The sequence below is a fragment of the Cnephaeus nilssonii genome (assembly GCF_951640355.1).
Source record: "Cnephaeus nilssonii genome assembly, chromosome: 7".
Lineage (NCBI taxonomy): Eukaryota > Metazoa > Chordata > Mammalia > Chiroptera > Vespertilionidae > Cnephaeus > Cnephaeus nilssonii.
Window position 1 is genome coordinate 8,851,479 of NC_137078.1, and position 6,066 is coordinate 8,857,544.

Below are 6,066 nucleotides of genomic sequence, written 5' to 3' on the forward strand. Positions count from 1 at the left end.
AGTGAGAGAAAATGGTCTATCAAGATAATAAAGAATACAACTGCTGCTGCACCAGGCACTCTCACAGTACAGCACTGAAGAAAACAAAGACTACTAGCAGCGTTGGGAAGTGCTCTTTTAGAGCTGTTAAGTAGGCACAAACTTCTTGTTTCAGATTAAATGTTGTGTCTTCAACTTAAGTGTACTCTTCTTTGGTCTTGTTGGTTGTTTCAGGGTTTGTTCTTTGCCTGATCTGAACTTGAAGCAGCAGTTTCAGGTGATAAAGTCTGTTCTGTTGCACTTCATGTGCAATAGCTCAGCACCCCTCTCCAGAGCCACCATAAACAATACAGCCAGGAGAATTTTTAAAGTACCCTCTTAAGCCAGATTGGGAGAAAATATTTGCAAAAGACATCTGGGAAAGGACCGTTATCCAAAATATAGAAAGAACTCTTAACAGGTAAAGAAAACAACTCACTTAAAACAATAGGAAAGAGATTGGAACAGACACTTTACCAAAGAAGATAAACAGTGTTAAATAGTCACATGAAAAGATGTTTAACATCATATGTCATTAGGAAATTGCAAAATAAAACAACAATGAGATACCACTACACACCTATTAGAATGGCAAAAATGCAAAACACTGATAAAAACAAATGCTGGTGGAGATATAGAGCAGTGGGAACTTTTATTCCTTGCTTGTGGGTATGCAAAATTGTACAGTATAGTAAGTAAGTGTTCTTATCATATGTGTTAGTCTACTTGGGATGCCATAACAAAATACCATATGTGGGCCCCATAGAATTGGGGTTGTGGTATTTTCATTTCCATTTGTATCAAATTATCTTTTGACTTCTTCCTTGATTGTTAACTCACTTATTGTTTAGTAAGATGCTATTTAGCCTCCAGGTGTTTGTGTGTTTTTCAGCATGGTTTTTGTTGTTTGTTTGCTTTGTAATTGCATTCTAACATCATACAATGTGGTCAGATAAGATGCTTGAAATCATTTTAATCTTTTAAAATTTATTGACAATTGTTTTGTGTTCTAACATGTGGTCTGTCCTGGAAGATGTTCCATGTGCACTTGAAAAGAATGTATATTCTGCTGTATTGGGATGAAATGCTCTGAAATATATCCATTAAATCTATCTGATCAGTGTGTCATTTAAGGCTGCTCTTGCCTTGTTGATTTTCTGTCTGGAAGATCTATCCATTGATGTCAATGGGATGTTAAAATCCCACACTATGAGTGTACTTTTTACCTCTATCAATGTTTGTTTTTTAAATATTTAGGTGTTCCTTTGTTGGGTACATAAATGTTTAAGATGATTATATCTTCATATTGGATTGATCTTTTTAATCATCATGTAATGTTCTTCTTTGTGGCTATAGCCTTTGTTTTAAAGTTTATTTTGTCTGATATAAGTATTGCTCCCCCAGCTTTTCTGGGGCCTCAATTTGCATGAAATATCATATTCTATCCATTTTTACTTTCAGTCCATATGTGTCTTTCATTCTGAAGTGTGTCTCTGGTATATAATGTTTTTAAATCCATTCAGCTGCTCTATGTCTTTTGATTTGAAGTTGTTATTGATAGGGACATATTTATTGCCATTTTAGTCTTTATAATTATGCTTTTCTTTTTTCTTTCTTTTTCTTTTTATAGAAGTCCTTTTAGCATTTCTTATAATGCTGGCTTGTTGGTGATGAACTCCTTTAGCTTTTTATTTTCTTTTCTTCTTTTTGGGTTCGGGCAGATCTGTACCTCTTCTTAATAGCTTTTCTGGGTAGGTTATTGCTTTTCAATATTTTAAATATTCTGTGCCAATCCCTTCTGGCATGAAATATTTTTGTTGAAAAAACAGCTGACAGTATATGGAAGCTCTAGCAATATTGTAGGTAACTGTCTTTCTTTTGCTGCTTTTAAGGTTATCTCTTTGTCTTTAACCTTTGCTAATTTAATTATGATGTTTCTTCATGTGGATTTATTGGTTCATATTGTTTTGAACTTTTTGCACTTCCTGGACATGTATGTCTTCCTTTTTCTTTTTCTTTTTACCAGGTTAAGAAAGGTTTTAGTCATTACTTCATCAAGTAGGCTTTTAATCTCTTGTTCTCTCTTTTCTTTGTGGAACCACAGTGATGTAGATGTTATTATAATTGATGTTGGCCCACAGGTCCCTTAAACTATCCTCATTTAAAAGAAATTATTTTTGCTCTGATTGGGTGTTTCCTATTACCTTGTATTCCATCTGATTGGGTGTTTCCTATTACCTTGTATTCCAAATTATTTATTCAATCTTCTGCTTCACCTAACCCCCTGCTGGTTCCTTCATTATTCTAGTGTATTTTTATTTCAGATATTGTATCCTTATTTATTACTGTTTTTTAATGGTTTCTATATTTTTATGCTAATTATCTTTTTGTTTAACTTCTCGCTGAGTTCATTGATTCTTCCCATACATTTTTGAGCCCCACAAAACCAGTGTTTTCAACTGTATCTGGTAGATTGCTTGCTTCCATTTCATTTCTTTCTTTTTCTGGGGATTTCTTCTACTTTTTCATTTGGGGCATGTTTATATGTCTCCTGATTTTGGCTGCTTGTTTGCATTTGTTTCTGTGTATTAGGTAGATCTGCTATGTCTCCCAGTCTTGGTCTGATGGTCTTATGTAGTAGGTGTCCTGTGGGGCTCAATGAACTAGTATCCCTGATCACCTGAGCTATGTGTTCTAGGAATGTTGCTTGTGTGGGGTATGTGAGCTTTCCCTTTCTAGTTGATCTTTTATTGCTGTTGGTCTTCTCATTGGTGGGATTGACCCTCAGGCTAGCTGATCTTCCTTCTGTAATATTAATATCTTGTTATAAAAGGATGTAACTCAGGAGGAGCCAAATAGAAGAGATGCAGAGGGCAAGGTATGTGAGAAGGGGCATACCACTTTCCCTACATCTCCACCTATTCACCAACCAGGAAGCTTCTTTGATGCTTTTTATTTAATTTACATTTTTAAAATAAAGTGTGTGTGGGTTTTTTAAAAATTTATTTTGCAGAGGAAGGGAGAGGGAGAGAGAGAATAGAAACATCAATGATGAGAGAGATTCATTGATCAACTGCCTCCTACACATCAAGCCTGCAACCTGTGCATGTGCCCTGAAGGGGAAATGATAGATTGATGCTCAACCACTGAGCAACACCAGCTGGGCTAATTTATTTTTTCTTGACTGATTTCTCTTGCTAAAACTTCCAGAACTACGATGGATAGGAGTGGTAAGAGTGGGCACCCTTATCTTGTTCCTTATCCTATAGGTAAAGCTTTCAGCATTGAGTATGATGCTAGCTGTGGACTTGTCATATATAGCCTTTATTATATTGACAAAATTACTGCTGTTTTAAACCTAACAATTTAAAACAGTAATAATTTGTTATCTCCCAATTCCGAGTTAGGAATCCTGAAGCATCATAGCTGGTTGGTTTTGGCTTAAATCTCTCATGAGGTTGCAGTCAAGCTGTTGGCCAAGCCTGCTGTCTCATCTAAAGGCTGTATTTTAATTATGCACTTTTGGAAGGTCTCCATGTTGGCTGGGGACTGAAGTTTCTCATCATGTAGGCCTCTCCAAAGCTTCTAGAAGTGTCCTTCCATCACACCAACTGGCTTCCTCAAGGGCGAATGATGTAAGAGAGAGAGAGAGAGAGGGAGAGAGAGAGAAGGAATATAATGTAGAACTCACTTTTTAAAAATAACAATATCAAAAGTGACATAGCATTACTTTAGCTGTATGTTGTCATATAGACCAACTTTAGGACATTGTGTAAGTAAACTACACAAACAGCCAAGGATCATTGGAAACCATTTTGAAGATTGCCTACTATACTCATGTTGGAGATCTTTAACACAAGATGCAAACCTTTAAAAATTGTTGTTTTTATTATTTTTAATCTATATCATATAATTACTTATGGTGACATACAATTTTTATGTGTAAGTTTGGGCGAGGTAATCCCTATATTTCCTTCCTAACCAGAGACTGGGTCCATAGCATTTTTGCACCATCTACACTAATAAAAGAGAAAAAATGCTAATTGACCGTACCTCCGCTATGCCCACAGCCAATCAGGAGTGATATGCAAATTAACCCAGCAAAGATGGCGGGTAAATTTGCATATGCAGGAAGGGCGGGAAGCGCCTGACACCACCCGCAGGGTCCAGCCTGAGATCGGTAACCGGGCAGGTTGGACGGGCAGCGCCTGATGCTGCCAGCGGGGTCCAGCCCGCGATCGGTATCCGGGTAGGCCTGGCGGGCAGTGCCCAACGCCTCCCGCAGGGTACAAGCAGTGATCGGTAACTAGACAGGCTGGGCGGTCAGCGTCTGACGCCGCCCACGTGATCAGTATCCGGGCAGGCCGGGCGGGCAGTGCCCGACACCTCCTGTGGGGTCCAGGCCGCGATCGGTAACCGGGCAGGCCAGGCGGGCAGTGCCTGACGCCACCCACAGAGTCCAGGCAGTGATCGGTAACCGAGCAGGCAGGGTGGGCAGCGCCTGATGCCCCCGCAGTGTCCAGGTTCCTATCGGGACCTGGGCAGCGGGGGATGGCCAGTGTCTCTGGGATCACTGTCTGCCCCCGAGCCGCCTGTGGACACTGGTGGAGCAGGCCGGGTTTGAACATTTTAATGAAAATGTGATGCCTCTGCCCCGGCCCACTGAGCTCCGTCCCTGACAAGGAGAGGGCAGTGGGCAGTTAGCAGGCACCAGGGCTTAGAAGGGATTGGGAGCAACCTACAGGCATGCTATCAGGAAGAGGTGCTGAACGATGATGACGCAGAGGGCTGTCTGATGGAGGCGTGCAAAGGTGCAGACGAAGCGGCTCTCGCTGGAGCTGAGCTTGAAAAGCGCATCGACAGCCTGATGGACTAAATCGCCTTTCTGAAGAAGGTGCATGAAGAGGAGATCGCTGAGCTGCAGATGCAGATCCAGTACGCTCAGATCTCCGTGGAGATGGACATGTTCTCCAAGTGGCGCTCAAGGACATCCGCACTCAGTACAAGAAGCTGGCTTCCAAGAACATGCAGAATGCAGAAAAATGGTACAAGAGCTGCTTCACCATGCTGACTGAGAGCACTGCCAAGAACACCTATGCGGTGCGCACCACCAAGGACGAGGTGTCTGAAAGCTGCCGCCTGTTCAAGGCCAAGACCCTGGAGATCAAGTATGGCGGGCATGAACAAAGCTCTGGGAAAGCAGCTGCGAGAGCTGGAGGATAAGCAGAACTCCGACGTTAGTGCGATGCAGGACACAATCAACAAATTAGAAAATGAGTTGAGACTACAAAGAGTGAAATGGCATGATATTTAAAAGAATACCAGGACCTCCTCAATGTGAAGATGGCTTTGGACATTGACATTGCAGCTTACAGGAAACTCTTGGAAGGTAGGAGACCGAGCTCAGTTTCACCAGCGTGGGAAGCATAGCCAGCGGCTACTCTCAGAGTTCCCAGATCTTTGGTCGATCTGCCTACTGTGGTTACAGACTAGCTCCTACTTGATGTCCGCTCACTCCTTCCCTTCTTAATACACCAGCCACATCCAGGAGGAGCAGATCAAGGTGGAGGAGACCATTGAGGCTGCAAAAGCTGAAGAAGCTAAGGATGAACCCCCCTCTGAAGGAGAAGGAAGTGGCTGACAAAGAGAAAGGAGAGGAAGAGGAAGAAGGTGTCAAGGAAGAATTTGAGGATGCAAAGGAGGAAGAAGAAGGAGGTGAAGGTGAAGGAGAAGATGCCCAAGAAGCTGAGGATGAGAAGAAAGATGAAGGTGCTGGGGAGGAACAAGCAACCAAGAAGAAAGATTGAGCCCCCCTTTCCTTAATTATTTCAGGAATAATCCTCCTGAAACCAGATCAACCTTGTCACCAACCAAGTAGTTGAGTTCCCGATACTATATGAATTAAGAAGTCAATATATATAACATTCTGAGTGACTTTATAGTGTATTCAGATGGAAGGTTGAAGTGGAAATCTATAGAGACAACATGCAGCACACTTAATAGCCAAGGGGGAAGAGAGAAAGAATTCAGGACTGTGTTGCAGGTTGG

General features: G+C 41.6%; 1 pseudogene across 1 annotated transcript; it reads left to right on the plus strand.

Annotated features, from left to right (window-relative positions):
* Positions 1–3,235: 3,235 nt before the first annotated feature.
* LOC307102729 (neurofilament light polypeptide-like) lies at positions 3,236–5,825 on the plus strand (annotated as a pseudogene). The gene is made up of 2 exons: positions 3,236–3,248; positions 4,686–5,825. The product of its transcript is annotated as a neurofilament light polypeptide-like (transcript).
* The last annotated feature ends 241 nt before the right edge of the window (positions 5,826–6,066 follow it).